A 16,910-nucleotide genomic window follows, 5' to 3' on the forward strand; every position below is an offset into this window, starting at 1 on the left:
TACACCATAATCTAATTTAGTACATATTGTTACATTTTGGTCCATGTTTTGTCCCTTTACAGGTCCGACGGGCACATTCAAGTGCAAGGTCATTAGTAATAATAGTGCAGCACTAGTGCCGTGTAGCTGTGCAGTGTGCACCATCAGACATAAAGGGCCAGTTCTTGAAGGCCTTCTTGGTGTCCATGGGATCGAAGCATAAGTTATAGTCCTGTGTGTTGTTGATAAATTCAGCCTTGCCCCATCATCCACTAGTTGTCCTGGTTGGATGAGTTGGTAGACAAACTGCCCCACATGAGCAACGGTCCAGGGTTCACTCCTTGTACAGCGTCAAATTTTTCACTACTGAAGCTTCAGGAAAACATATATAGCTTTCCTTTTTACCTGTGTGGCTGCGCTTATGTGGGTGCTAATGAGTAATTAGCCTCTATTTGAAGTCTAATTTATCTTTAGTGTTTCCACTAAGTATACATTTGACTGATCTAGCAGCTAATGCGTGGTACTGCTTTCTTTGATACACGTCGCATAATTCAGCACTCTGCCTGAGATGAGCAGTGCACCTGCCGCTAATCATATTGCTGTAATGCATGTAGCTCAGACAGAATTTTCTCCTCAGTTGAACAAACCACCCGTTTTCTGGTCAGAGCATTTCGTCAATAAAAAAATAGAGGACAAAACACTTTGAAACAAAATTATATTTATTATTTCAATCAGTAAGCTACTATCATTTGCTTGCCATGCATGAAACATTTTGTAGATTTCGAACTGCATAATCACAAGATGAGTTGAAACGGTTCCGACTGATAACAGCTACAAGTGAATGGCAGCCATCCTTCCACCAGTGTTCTTGTGACCTGCAAAGAACAAGGCTCCTGAAGTGAAAGCTGCATGGGCTACAATCTCCACACGAAGTCTTGTAGCAAGGCATTTCTAGAACAAACTAGTTTATTCTGGTAATGTTGATAGTCAGTTCACTGAAAGGTTTTGCAGACACAGCTGCTTCTAGCCAAGAAGGAGCTTCAGTTTCTTAGGGTGGTATTCTCATTTTGTTTTTGTTCATGAACGTGCCACAGAATACATATCTTTGTCTGCCAACAAAACTTTTTTTTATGTACTTCGTTCTTTTCAAGGATGAAGCAGTACAGGAAAGATAAGGGCTGCAAAATAGATTGATTCTTATGGTAAAGTATGTGAAGTAAATGAAATAGGCTTTCGCCACAGCCCTCCACCTAGTAAACAATCTATTTCACTCCGGCAATGTAGTTATATGAGAAAGCAATTGCGGCCGGCTTTAGCGGCAGTATTATGTGTGGGTCTCAGAACGGGCGTGCCTACAGTGCTACAGTTTGTAGCAGTTTGGATTTTTATGGAACAATCGTTTTGAGCGCGCAAAACCGCAATAAAAGTTCGCCTCAAGCAACCTGGTGCGCTGTTCCCCTTCAAGTCAGCTGAACAGTGCAAAGAAATATTGTTGCTAAGAGTGGGACATGGACACCATGACTAACGAAGATTTTTTTGCGGTTTTTCGAAGTACATAGACGAAAATATAGAGCTAAAAACACGAATTGAAAAAAAAAATACAACCCACAAAAAAATCCGTGCTTCAGGTTGGGCACAGATACAAAGAGCGACGTGTCAAAGAACGCAAACTAAAGAAAATTCAGCGCTGTTAAAGCTGGTCACACCATCGATCACTTCAAATCTTGCGTGAACGTTTCTGTACGGTCCTGTCATCTTTCAGAGAATAACTGACAGTTTTTACATCGGAAACAATAAATTACTAACTTTATTCCTGCCGATATATTCCGAACATGCTTTTAGTGCACTCGCCCAAGTTGTGTACTTGGTCCCACGGATTCACATTATAAATGGCACTGAACCATTTTAACCTCACAGAAGCCGCTGAAATCATTGCACTCTTAAGCTCGTTTCCGATGCACGGACATTTTAAATAGGAGCGAACTTACCAAGATGAGGTGAATTGCACGTATCGGTGGTCTCGGTTCGCCGACGTTGCAAGTGTATGACAACAATGTTCTAGCAGAGCGTTTTATGGTCTGGTTGCCAACTTGTAAAAACTGGGAGAGCATATGACAACCACAGCGGTAAAGAGGAAATGTAACAGCTGTACTGTGATAGTCAGCACCTCAGCCATCGACATGCACCAGTGCGTTGTGCGACGAAGACAAAGAAGAAGTACGCTGGGCTCGCCGTTGCAAGGTCCTCTCCTCACAGCTCTCCATCTGAGCGTCAATAAACGCCCTATTACAATTGGCGGAGGTGCCGGAAACGATCCCATCCAAACTGGAACTGTGAAGCCGTACACTACCCTCTACAACCGCCATGCAAGACGAGTCCACTTCTACGCTGCCGGCCGTTCCACCCACGATCATGTGTTCTGGCGTCGTGCGCCAGCGTGGCCCTTGCCTCTTCAGTGGTACGGCCGACCAAGATGTCGACGACTGGCTGTCATCGTATGAAAGAGTAAGCAGCTACAACAAGTGGGATGACTCATACAAGCTCAGTAACGTCATATTCTATCTGACGGACGTGGCGAACCTCTGGTTTCGCAACCATGAGGCTGACCTGTCATCTTGGTCGACATTTAAAAAGAATTTCGCGGAAGTGTTCGGCCGCCCGGCAGTGCGTAAGCTTCGTGCCGAACAACGTTTGCACGATCGTGTTCAGCGCGCTGATGAGACCTTTACCAGCTACATAGAAGACGTCGTTGATCTCTGCAAACGAGTCGACCCGGCCATGCCGGAAGCGAACAAAATCCGCTACATCCTCGAGGGTATTTCTGAGGACGCCTTCCAGATGCTGGTAGTGAAAGATCCCACCAGCGTTAGTGAACTCGTGAAGCTTTGCCAGAGCTACGACGAGCTCCGCAAGCGGCGCGCTTCTAGGCGCCGCTCCAGTGTGTGCGACGAAGGCGTATCCGCATTAGCCCTGGATGGTCCACCAACTTCTGAAGGGAGCCCGCTGAATCAACAGATCAAAGATTTTATTCGTGAAGAGGTCGCACGTCAAATCTCACTCCTTCCCCATTTTCAAGACTCGGGCCGCCTCGTTCCTGAACTGGCTCCATCTTTGGCCCCTACTATACGCCGTGTCGTGCAAGAACACGTCGCTGATGTCTTGCCGTCCAACCCCGTGCTGCCGCCTGTGACGGCACCTCTCACGTATGCCCAAGTAACGGCTAGGCCACCACCTTCGCCCACGTCTGGCTCCTATGTGCAGGTCCCTGCCTACCGTTCACCGCCGCATGCTGAGCCTTCGTTCCAAGCCCCACCCTCAAGGTTCCGCCCACATCCTATGAAACCTTGGCGTACTACGGACAACCTTCCGATTTGCTATGCCTGCGGTCGGCCGGGCCATGTTGCACGCTTTTGTCGCCAGCGCCTCCAACCTTCACAGCCTGACATTCGACTTTACCCGTACGATACCGACTCACGCTCGCAAATGATTCCGCCCGGTTCTCAATTTGTCTCACAAGATCGCAAAACCTATGCCACTCGTCGACCACATTCTCCTCGGCGCCGATCGCTTTCCCCAATGCTGCGACGTTCTACTAGCACCGTTGAGGGAAACTAACAGTCGCAGTTCCGGGGGCAAGAACTGCGCTTGTTTCGAATTCCTCAAGTCCTCCGTGTCGTCCCGCTAATGTTATCAAAGCTTCTGTAGAAGGCGCCACAGTTCTCGCTCTCGTCGATATCGGTGCAGCCGTCTCCGTCATCAGTGAAGCGCTCTACCGTCGAATTCGCAAAGTGACCACTCCGATTTTCGACTTTTCGCTCCGCACCGCCTCATCACAGCACATTCACCCCTCCGCATCTTGCACAGCCCGTGTGCTCATTCAAGACGACTTGTACCCCATCGAGTTTATTGCTCTGCCGAACTGCTCGCATATATCATCCTCGGATACGATTTTCTATCGACTCATCAGGCCGTTATTGACTGTGCTCGTGCGCAAATTGCCTTCGCCCCCCTCTGTGATGCCCCCTTCTGTGATACCCCTCCCCGCACTGCAAAACTTCTCGTCGCCCATGACACCGACATTCCTCCGTTTTCTGCTGCCCTCGTACCACTGTCTTGTGAGTGTGTAGCTCCTTTGACTGCGATTTTTACACCTTCCGAAGCCGCCTCCCGTCATCCCTGCCTCCTTTTTCCGTTCGCAGTTCTCGAAATTCAAGACGGCAAGAGTGCACTTTACGCCTCGAACCCATTTTCTCGCCCAGCAGTCCTGCTCCGTGGCGAATGCATTGGACGTCTTGAAGAGCTTGATCCCGGTCATATCACCACTCTTGCTGACTCAACCCCCTCCTTCGACGTTAGTCTGTGCTCTTACGATGTTGCGACCGCTTCGACGCCCTCCGACGTTTTTCAACATGCTATTGATGCTGATATTTCACTTGCGCAACGTGATCAACTTGTCGCCCTCTTGCAGAACTTCGCTTCTTCATTCGACCTTCCTCAAACTGACTTGGGCCGCACGTCTGTCGTAGAACACACCATCGACACCGGCAAAACCGCACCTTTGCGCCAGCGCCCCTATCGTGTGTCGGCTTCGGAGCGCCAAGTAATTGCTGATCATGTGGACGACATGCTCCGTCGTGGTGTCATTCGGCCATCCCACAGTCCCTGGGCGTCTCCAGTTGTGTTGGTACCTAAGAAAGATGGCTCCTTCCGGTTGTGTGTCGACTACCGCCGGCTCAACAAGATCACGCGCAAGGACGTCTATCCTCTGCCACGCATCGATGACGCACTGGACTGCTTGCAGGGCGCCGAGTTTTTCTCCTCGTTGGATTTACGATCTGGCTACTGGCAGGTGCCAATGGATGACGCTGACCGCTCTAAAACTGCCTTCATCACACCAGATGGATTATATGAATTCAACGTCATGCCCTTTGGGCTTTGCAACGCCCCGGCCACATTTGAACGCCTCATGGACACTGTGCTTCGTGGATTCAAGTGGCGAACCTGTCTTTGCTATCTCGATGATATCGTAGTCTTTTCTACCGATTTTCAATCCCACCTGCTCCGACTGAAGGACGTTCTCACTTGTCTCGCTACCGCCGGCCTCCAACTGAATCTGAAGAAGTGCCACTTTGCTGCTCGCCGACTAACTATTCTAGGTCATGTCGTTTCTAAGGATGGCATTCTTCCCGATCCCACCAAACTTCGTGCAGTTGCCGAATTACCACGCCCAAAATCCCTGAAGCAGCTACGAAGTTTCATCGGCCTGTGCTCCTACTTTCGCCGCTTCATCTTAAATTTCGCCTCTATTATTGCTCCTCTCATTCAGCTCCTCTCCGGCAGCTCCGACCTCTCCGCATGGACACCTGCTTGTGATGACGCCTTCAACACTTTACGCCGTCTTTTGCTCTCGCCTCCCATCCTCCGCCACATCAACCCGAATGCGCCAACTGAGATTCACACTGACGCTAGCGGTATTGGGATAGGCGCCGTTCTCACCCAACGCAAACCTGGTATCCGAGACTATGTGGTGGCGTACGCAAGCCGCACCTTGACCAAGGCAGAGTCCAATTATTCGGTTACGGAAAGAGAATGCTTGGCCATTATTTGGGCCATCGGCAAATTCCGTCCGTATGTCTATGGTCGACCATTTTATGTGGTCACTGATCACCATGCTCTGTGCTGGCTGGCGTCCCTCACGGACCCGTCCGGCCGCCTTGCTCGCTGGGCTCTTCGCCTCCAAGAGTATGACATTCGTGTCATATATCGCTCAGGCCTCAAGCATACTGACGCGGACGCTCTTTCGCGCTCACCGCTGCCTCCCTCTTCGTTGTCTGATGAGATCTGCGCCTACGATTTGTCTTCGCTTGCCACTATCGACATGGCACGGAACAGCGGCGCGACCCGTGGATATCTACACTTCTGGACTTTCTTTCAAGTCACTCTCCAGGTCGTTTGTCTAGGGCGCTTGCCCGCCAAGCTCACCATTTTTCAATTCGTGACGAGCTGCTCTATCGCCGCAATTATCTTCACGACGGAAGGAAGTGGTTTTTAGTCATCCCCCGTCATCTCCGCGCCGAAATTTGTACTGCTTTCCATACTGATCCCCAGTGCGCCCACGGCGGAGTGCTGAAAACCTACACGCGCTTGCGTCTACGCTTCTGGCGTGGAATGTACCGCTTTGTCCGCCATTTTGTCCGCTCTTGCCAGTCTTGCCAACGCCGAAAAACTCCTCTCAAGTCTCCTGCTTCATTGCAGCCGTTGCCCTGTCCTGCCCGTCCGTTTGATCGTGTCGGCATAGATCTATACGGTCCCCTTCCTACAACTTCAGCTGGCAACCGCTGGATTATCGTGGCAGTGGATCATCTGACCCGCTACACTGAGACATCACCACTGCCCTCTGCTTCCGCACGCGACGTTGCTGCCTTTATTCTGAAAAACCTGGTTCTTCGCCATGGTGCCCCTCGCGAACTGCTCAGTGACCGCGGACGCGTTTTCTTAGACGCTCTTGAGGCTCTCCTGAAAGAATGCCGCATCATACACCGCACCGCTACCTCGTACCACCCTCAGACGAATGGACTGACAGAACGTTTCAACCGCACTCTCGGTGACATGCTGGCTATGTACGTGAACACCGACCATTCCAATTGGGACCAAGTTCTACCGTTTGTTACTTACGCATATGGTTGGTTTGTGGAGTTTAACGTCCCAAAGCGACTGAGGCTATGAGAGACGCATATAACACCGCGGCATAGACCACTACTGAATTCTCTCCATTCTTTCTCCTTTACGGGCGCGAGCCACCCTGTACCATGGACACACTTTTTCCCTACCGCCCTGACGTTTCCGAATCTTCCCCGCTATCCGACGCCGTCACATACGCAGAAGAATGCCGTCAGCTCGCCCGCTCTCTCACATCAGAAAATCAGTGGCAACAAAAATACCTCCGTGATACCGGCGAAGCTTCGTCATATCTCCCGAACTCTCTGGTGTGGCTCTGGGTGCCCTCCACAATCCCTGGCCTTTCAAAGAAATTTCTTGCTCGCGACCACGGGCCATATAGGGTCCTCCAGCAAACATCTGCAGTCAACTACGTAGTTGAGCCCGTCACGCTCTCTGCGGACTTGCGTCGCCGTGGTCGTGAAACAGTTCACGTGAACCGATTGAAGCCATTCTATGACCCGGCTGTGCTTTCCGCGCCATAAGTCGCCAGGATGGCTCCTTTTTTTTACCCGGGGGGAAAATGTACTGTGATAGTCAGCACTTCAGCCATCGACATGCACCAGTGCGTTGTGCGACGAAGACAAAGAAGTACGCTGGGCTCGCCGTTGCAAGGTCCTCTCCTCACAGCTCTCCATCTGAGCGTCAATAAACGCCCTATTACACAGCATAATAACAGCACATATTTCTGCCTCTAACGCGGAACGTTAAATGGTTAAATGCTTCAAGCACAACGCCATGAAGAAAAATGCAAAAGCGAATGCAGCGTCACTACTGGAAATTACAACTATATCAGAAAAATTCCCCTCTGAATGACACCTAACAACATGACTTCAACATTTAAAACTGTATTCTTGTTGAGAAAGCTTAGTTTGTTGCATCCTAAAGAGAAAAAAAATGATTCGTTAAAATTTGGTAAGTGCCGCCACCTGCACCGCTCGAAAATGCAGATTCGGCGCTCTATTTGAAATACTTATTTTAAACGAGCGCATGTTTGCGCAGATAGACCTCGCAAGGGCTGCTTTGCTCCATCGAGACATTTGGCGCACGATGTGTAGCAGTGATCGCAAGGCACATGCGTGCAGACCTGTGAGGAACCAGTGCAAATGTGAAGATATTCCCTTGCTCCTTTTTCTTCTCGCAAGCAATATTCCAAGCACAAATAGAAGTGACTATGAAAATACTTCTCAGAGCCCAAACGTAAGAATACACTGACGCTGAACAGTCCCATTACGAATCCAACTGAACTGACATGTTGGAAAACAAGTGGCTGATTTGAGCCTGGCAGTTTTGTTCATGTGTTCAACTGACAGCAAGCAGCCTAACTACTGGCATCAACTAGAGCACAACTCGCCCGTGATGATTTTTTTTTTACTTTTTACAGTGACTCCTGCTATACAGATATTTTATAAGTGCACTAAACAAAGCGGCCCAAGCATATAAACAAGCGATAGTTTGATTTGTCTCGCACTCATGTTTCCTTCATGCATGAGCGCCCACACACTAGGAAGATGGAAATCCTGCAGGTTATGCACCTGTATGGATATGAACGAGGAATGACCAATGATGCAGCATTTATCCAAATAAAGGTATATAATGCTCTTGGAGAGCCTATAGAAACTCTAAAATTGAAATTATCTTATACTACAATCCTTCTTTTCTTCTGGGTGAACTCAATGCTTATAAAATATGTTCGCAAACTATGGTCTGTAATGCAAGCAACTTTCCTGTCGTCAGCAGGACATCCACAACTATGCATCTAAAGCTTGCCTCCACTGTAGGGAAGCAATATGAAATGCAACAGTAAGATGCACTGCTTTGATCTAGCAATCTGTTTCCGCCTCAGATGAATATTCAGTGTACTCGTCACGTTTGCAAGTATTTAAAGTCCATACTACCCATCCGGTTAGCCCTTGAATTTACATCTCCAAAATGAGAGGGTGTCATGGAATCGGCGCACATTTTAAGCCGGCGCGGCGTCGTATGGAAGGTTCGAAAAAAACCTCCTTCCCCGCGCGAGAGAGCGTGTAGCTTTGTACGCGTCGCCGTCGCCCTCTTTCTCATCACCCGGCGATGACGGTGACTCATCAGTCTGGAAGATACCAGAGGTCTCCAGAAATCTCTGCGGGTCCTAGCCAATGACGACGCGCGGCTCGACGGGAGGAAAAGGGAGCGCTCTAACCAGCGAAGCTAAGTGTGTGTGAGCGCTAGCCTTAGCGCGCCTTAACAGACAGACGTGGCGCGCCCTATTTTTGGAGGCCGCGCCGTTTGGGCAGTCAGTCAGTCAGTCAGTGGCTGCGGCGTATTCACAAGTGCGACAACTGGACTCCCGGGGATCACCCGCTGCTGGCAAGTCCACGGACCTACGAGGGAGCGGCGCTCGTCTTGCATGGAGGCCACATCGTGACTCTCGAGGCGTCGGACTGCAACAGTGCCCGCTGAACAATTTGGTGTTTGTTTATGTGACTCTCTCGTGCATTGTTCTGTATTGTAAACCTCTGTGTTATTCAATACCTCGGTAGTCCTGCATTATTCACAATACACACGAACATCGCACGCAAATGCATGCGCTCACAAACTACATTGGGCAAATTTCCACATAACGCACATTAATTGCACAAGTTTCGCAAACTGCAATGACATAAGTTCACACATCAAAAGTCTCACAAGTTTCTCAGACTGTGATGACAAATATTTCAAACATCAATTCCGCGATGTTCACAAACATTGCCTTGCGCTTGTGCGTCCAGTCCTTCAGGAACTTCTTCCTTTTCTTTCTTCTTGACGTTTCCGGCTCCACTTCACCTAACTTGGCAGGTCTGAAGTTGTTTCTTTTCATTTCCATTTTCATTCGCACCTTTGGCTGAGGAACGTTTGGTCGGATTTTGCCAGCATAGTCAGAACAATGTTGTCTGAAAGGAGCGGTTTTTGAGAACTTTGTTCTCCCTCAATCTTTTTAATTTTCTTTCTTTTCTTTACGACCTTCAGTCGTACCTTCTTGAAGCAGAGCTGATTTTCAACTGAAGATTCATTCTCCTCGCTTTTAATTAATTCTTGTTCCTTAAATGTTTCCATGAATTCCTTCATCGCAGTGCAGTCCTCGACGTCTTCCATTTCTGAATATTCCAGTCTAGAATCTGCACTGGTGGTCTCCTCTGAGAAAAAGGCTTTCTTATCTTCCTCAGTGGGAAGAACCTCCTCAGAAGTCGAGCCGTCGCTCCAAACCGGCTCTTGAATTTCTGGAAGAGTACTGTCTTGAGCTTCAGCTCCATCTGAGCTTTCGTGCTCGCTGTTATTTGACAGCTCCTCCTCTAAATAAGTCATGCACTCAGACGTGGTGCAATCTAACATGGAGTTAGAATCTAGTCATTCATCATCAGGCGATGAGCACACGAATAAGGTTGCTGGCTCAACAACTGCCTTCGCAGCTTTGGCGCAACCTGTCGTTTCGGAGGGCACATTCTCACTGTGCTGAGAAATCTTAGCTACAGTTAAGTCCTCTCCTTCTGAAATGTCTGTTGCAGGAACGGTGGTGGTGGTGGTGGTGGTGGTGATGGCAAACATTTATTTATACAAGGACGTGTTTGGACCAAGGCCCTATTGGCCCAGGCCCTCACAGATCTAGGTGGAGCTCCTATTCCGGAGCCCCAATGGCGTGTAACGCCGCTCGCGCCCTGGCGACCAAGGTCCGCTGGCACTGTAGGTCATGACAGCTGAGCAGCGCCGCCTCCCAGGCCTCTTAAAGGGTGGGTAATGAAGGATTGGAAACGGTGGGGATTGGATGGACAGGCCCAGACCATGTGGAAAATGTCCGAGAGGGTCGCCCCACACAGGCGGCAGCCCCATCAAAGTCTGCAGGAACGGGCTGTTCCGCAACCTCACTCTACCTTCTGGAGCTAGTTTCCACAGCACCTGTGGCTGTCAACGAATCACTCGTTTCACTGTACCTCCTAATAAAAGGAAAGGTAGCCTCCGGAGGCTCCGTGATACCTTTCAAACGCCTAACCTCAGCCAGCTTCTTCAGAAGAATATCTCTCTTTTAAGAATTCTTTTTCCTTTTCTGCCTGCTTCCTGAGCAATTTTTTCTCTCTTTCTGCTTGTCTTCTAAGCCATTCTTTCTCTCGTTCTTCTCGTTGTCTCTCTGCCTCGGCTTGCTTTCTCTGCCTTTTTCTCTCTCGTTCTTCTCTTTGCCTCTCTCCTTCTTTCTCAGCCTCTTCTCTTTCCTTCTTAGCCTGTTCTAGAACCTCCCTTTCTTTTCGGTCCCCCCATTGCCGCAGTTCAGCTCCTTTAAGACCTTTCTCTAGGCCCAACGCAATATTCTCCTTGAAATTTATCTTCAATCTGAACTGCCTAATGCTAACACATAGCACTGCTTAATGGACCTTCACAACCGCTTAAGCGCGGTATCTCTCGCTATCGCTCTGCTGTTGCACAGTTTACGACCTCTTCGTAAACTCTTCAAACTTGTTCTCCGTCCTCTGAGCTTGAGTGCACCAAACGTCTTGTCGCAAACGCCAGAATAATTGTCACCCGTTAATAATTATTAGGATTATTAACGATGCGCCCTTAACGGTGCGCACACACACAGACACCATTAGAGTGAGTGGGGCAGCTTCCGGTCGCAAGAGAGATGCCCTCGACCTGCGTAGCAAGCTCAACCGGAATTCTACCTTTTAGTGACTGAAGGGGGTGGCCTTTTGGTGCCCAGCATCCGCTGGTTCAAGCCAGAGTAAGGGTCGTAGTCAGAAGTAACAAACAAAACAACCATTATACACAGCAAGAGACGATACAGAGGAGTACACAAGAACGCTTAAAATGCACAGACGAGAGATTCACAGAATACAAACGCTAAGCATGCAACTACAGAGGTATTCAATAACACAGAGGTTTACAATACAAAACAATACACGAGAGAGTCACGTAAACAAACACCAAATTGTTCACCAGGCACTGTTGCAGACCGACGCCTCGAGAGTGACGATGTGGCCGCCATGCAAGACGAGCGCCGCTCCCTCGCAGATGCGTGGGCTTGCCAGCAGCGGGTGATCTCCGGGAGTCCAGTTGTCGCACATGCGAATACGCCGCAACCACTGACTGACTGACTGACTGACTGACTGACTGACTGACTGACTGACTGACTGACTGACTGACTGACTGACTGACTGACTGACTGACTGACTGACTGACTGACTGACTGACTGACTGACTGACTGACTGACTGACTGACTGACTGACTGACTGACTGACTGACTGACTGACTGACTGACTGACTGACTGACTGACTGACTGACTGACTGACTGACTGACTGACTGACTGACTGACTGACTGACTGACTGACTGACTGACTGCACAAGCGGCGCGGCCTTCATAAATAGGGCGCGCCGCGTCTGTCTGTTAAGGCGCGCTAAAGCTAGCGCACACACACACTTAGCTTCGCTGGTTAGAGCGCTCCCTTTTCCTCCCGTCGAGGCGCGCGTCGTCATTGGCTAGGACCCGTAGAAATTTCTGGAGACCTCTGACATCTTCCCGACCGATGAGTCATCGTCATCGCCGGCTGATGGGAAAGAGGGCGACGGCGACGCGTACAAAGCTACGCGCTCTCTCGCGCGGGGAAGGAGGTTTTGCGACGCCGCACGGGCCTCGCGCCGCGCCGGCTTAATAAAATGTGCGCCAATTTCGTGACAGAGGGCATGTGCTGCACTTACCATATTTGCTAAGTACGCACTCGGGCTCAGCAAAACACACTGTCTTTAAGGTCTTGCAGGCATGCGTTATGTTCATCTGTCAAGAAATGTCTAAACACTTGCGTGTCTAGTTAGAAACAAACCCCTATTTCACAATAACTGGGGCGACTAAAAGATGTTAGGAACTCACACAAGCCGCACAATTTCATGCTCACAGAATGGCAGCTATGTTCTTCTACCAAGCACATATATGACCAACTGCTTATTTCTGTTATCTGAAACTGCGTCTCCAACAAAATCTTGGCTCTTCAGTAAAATTTCCAATCATGTCAGAAAAGAAAGAAATGGAGCACCATACAACACTTTCTAGCTGCACCATAGAACTGAGCAGTGTCCATTTTTATTTTTTGGTAAAGTTATTTTTCATTTTAGATACGAAATGGCTGGGCTATTCCAAGTTTGACAATGTGTCCACTCCTATCTTCGTCAGGTTGGATCGATAGTATGTATAATTAAATCGATAAATAAAAAAGAAGCTAGTGTGACTTTGAAAATAATACTCAGTACTTCCTGCACATTGGCAAGTACAAAACGCTAGCCATGCAACAATGACTAGCATCTCACAACAAGTAGGTTTCCATGGATATTGTGTACGTTTTTATGTTGGGATGTCTTGCACTTTTTTTAGGTAGAAGAGGATGCAATAGTGTACAACAGCAAAGAAAAAAATGGCAAGAGCACTGCCGAACAGGTTCCTCATCATCATCATAACCAGCCTGACTACGCCAACTACATGATAAAAGTCTAATTCTCTTGTAAGGAGGAAGATGAGTATGTAGGGAGCTCAATGTCGGCAGCCACAGCCAGTTTGCTCAAAGCGGGAGACATGGTCAGAGATAAAGTCAAAACCTGAAATGGTGTCACAGGAGCACGACGAGAGAACAAATTCTGTGGTACATAATGAGCTGTCAGGGGTGACCCTGGCCGTGCAGGCGGTCAAAGGCGAAATACACTGCGCATTATGGTGTGAGAAGCCAAAGATTAGATAATGATGTCCTCACTTTTATTAGCTTCTGCAGTTTCCTACACATCACAGATACAGTAGCACCAGTATCAACAAGGAACGGCCCTCCACCGCTTCAAGTACATTTCTAGGAACAATACGTTACCCTACATTTGTTGACATATTCGCAGTTCTTGCCTCAGGCCGCAACTAGTTTTCCTGGGACAAAGATGCAGCAAAGAAACCGAATGGCATTATAAGAATGGAGGCGAGCAGGCAGGTGGTGAGGGGAGGTGTCAAAGTTGTCTGCAGGACAGACGTGGCCGGGGCTCAGGAGGCGCGTAAAGGCAGGCACATCTGCAAGTGGCGACAATGACGCACAATATGACCAGAAACTTTGCCCGCATAACAAATAAGAAGGTTGTCATATGTGCGCCAGGAGTCCACACAAAGAGGGGACGGCTACGTGGGAATGAAGGCGGCAGGCTACAGTGGAAGGCGGAACAGGATAAACATGTCTGACCAGATCTGACGTTGCCATACATGAACGTTACTGCAGCAGGAACCTGCAGATGAATACATGGCAGCACTTCAGACACTTGCTTTCAAATCAGCCTGAAGGGTCATGGCCAGGCTAGATGGAGATCCCCAAATGCCCTTAATTAGGAGTAGCTGTTATATCACCTCCCCTATCGCAGTCTTTAAACTGGTCCAGCAGCAAGCTGCTGACGGAACTAAGCTGGAAAGTGATTCAAAGTGCACAGAAGGTAGCTGAACCAGAATGCGCTGCTTTTCGGAGCTTGTAGCTCTGGCAAAGCATGAATATATTGGCAACATGCAGTGATAGGGTTTCACACAACAACGTCTTGACTGCGTCAGCCTCAATTTTTTTGAGAATGTGCTTTATTCGATCCATCTCTGGCTGGAGACTTCCAGATTTGTACACAGGTTCACAACGTCTTCAGTATAACAGGTGAAGGATCCTTGCAGCTGGGTTTAGACTCACAAGTACTGTTTGGAACACAGCTTTTGTATGCAAGGGTGGCCAAAGATCTTTAAGGTGATGACGCCATTGAATTGACAGCTATGTGTGACCGGACGAACAAACAGCAATAGTATGAGCCATTGAAGGCTTTCGCCTTAATAAGTACAGGGGCGGAAGCATGCTCGAGCATTTTGGAATAGCTCACGGAGCAGTGGTAATGCCACTTTGGAGCAGTAAAACGAGTGTTTGGAGCACTCAAATTATGCTTTGAAACATGTTTCTAGGATCAAGCACTTTTATTAACTGCAATTTTTTTTCCTGGTATACAAAAAATTCAATTTGATGACTTTTTATTCATCATTCAATGCTGTACTACCTATGCACGCATATCTCAACATGCAAAGAAGTTTAACACAGCTGACTAAAAGCTTTTGCCTATTCTGACTTGACAGCTTTAGACATGTCCACGCTCAAGCACCACCACTACCTTGGAATTAAAATAAACGAGCTGCACATCGCCACTCGCTATCTTCTTCACATCCTTTTTGATCCCGCAGCTGTGCTGATAAATTCCTGGGCACTGCTCAGTAGTACCTTCAAGAAGGATAGATGGCACTGAAGGGTAGCCTTTTCTTCCTCGAGCTTCTTTACTTCATGGTTGTCTCCCAGTGACTCATGTTTTCTTTTATGTACCACTGGGGCTACACGTCGGCAACAGGCTTTCTATGCCCTTCCAACACTCTTGAAAGCATATCTTGCAGTTGACACCGTCATGGCACCACCCCCATAATGCTTCAAATATGATTTTGTCTGACGTAGACTTGACAGGTTTGTTGTTAACAACGATTCTATGGTGAAGTACACACTCGTTTTCACAGCAGAACTGTTGGAACTCGTGTAGTTCTTTATAACCAGAAAAGTTTCCTCAACAGCTCTTGGTAGTCTGTGGCGATTGCTTCGCTCCTTGCCCTCACTTCTCTCACCACCGATGATTCAAAAGGTTGGGAGAAGTTGCTGTCATGTGCACAAAACATTTTTCTCGCAATTAATTCCTTCCAGTCGTTTGTGACACGTTTTAGAATAACTTGAGATCAAAAAAATTTCCTATACTGGCTTTTCTAGTGTATTACAATTTTATATGTCTTAGTTAGGCCCAGCCAAGGTGCATTGTACCTCCACCACCGGTGTGCGGACATTGTTTAGACTATGATGGCCCTATACACCAGAATACGGAGGGTAAATTGATCGCCGCCATATTGAGGGTGCTGTAAGGCTACCTAGAGGTGCTGCAGCGAAGTGACGGCTCCGCACTACCAAACGAGGTGGCCATGGGTATTCATAGCGCTTAAGCCTTTATGTTTCTTTGAAGTTTTCACAACTTAATGCTCACAAAATCGTCAAAAGTGCATTTCTGCCTCATGGCAAGGCTCTTCTGCACATCTCGCAATGGCAGATGCAAGCACAGCATCCACAAGTGGAGCGAGTGTTTCTGTTAAGTGCATGGTACCTTTCTATGCGAAAAATACTATGGTTGTGACTTTCCCACATTGATGTGCCCACCCAATGATATGTCATATATTACCAAAACCCTTGCAGTACGCAATATATTGCCACCTAGCGTTGCCAGATGGCGCATGACTGAGTGAAGGAGGACGAAGTTTGAAGGAAGACGACGTGTCGCTTGCGCGTTTGCGTCTGTGCTGCTCGCTGCCGTTGTGTCTGGACTAACCCCTTGCTATTCTTTGTATCCTCAATCACCGTGTACGTGACAATATCTTACCCTCGCGTGGTGTCTGCAAAAATCTGTTGCAGTCCGCACCGCACAAACAGGTGGCATGCCGCAAGTGCAAGTAAACATGTCTCATTTGCTCTGATTCCCTGATGTCTCCGTTTTCATTTCAGCAAGGAAGTGCCTTTTTTTAACGGCCATGATAAGCAACACCAACCAGTCACAAAAATAAGACTTCTTGATATCGTCTGCTTGGTTGATGTGCTACTGATTCTTTTTTCAACCCTGCTGGAAAGAAGACAAAAAAGAGACACCGGGGAATCCTCGCCAATGAGAAGCATTCACTCGCAGTAGCGGCATGCGGTCTGTTTTGTGAGGTGTGGACGGCGGCAGATTTGTTGCAGTAACCACGCAAAGGTAAAACTTATTGCGGACTGCAGAGGTTTTGCTGGTACTTGGGACATTACTTGGGGGTGCACATCAAATCAGAAAAGCCACAGCCATAGCAGGCCTGCATGCAACGGTACCATGCGCTTATCGGAACCAAGTGGACTCTGTACTTGCCTCTGCCCTCGCAAGATGTAAAGAATAGCCTTGCTGTGAGGCGGAAATTACCTTTTGACAATTTTATCAGTAACCAGTTGTGAAAACTTCAAAGAAACATAAAAGCGCAAGAGCTACACACCCACGGCTGTCTCGTTTGACAGTGCAGAGCCATAGTTTAGCTGCGGCACCTAATGATGATGCTAGAACGCTCTCAAAATAGCAGTGTTCAATTTACCCTCCTTGTTCTGGTCTATGGACCTTCTCGA

Source organism: Amblyomma maculatum, unplaced genomic scaffold (assembly GCF_055883805.1).
Source record: "Amblyomma maculatum isolate TAMU_Amacu unplaced genomic scaffold, ASM5588380v1 scaffold_13, whole genome shotgun sequence".
NCBI lineage: Eukaryota > Metazoa > Arthropoda > Arachnida > Ixodida > Ixodidae > Amblyomma > Amblyomma maculatum.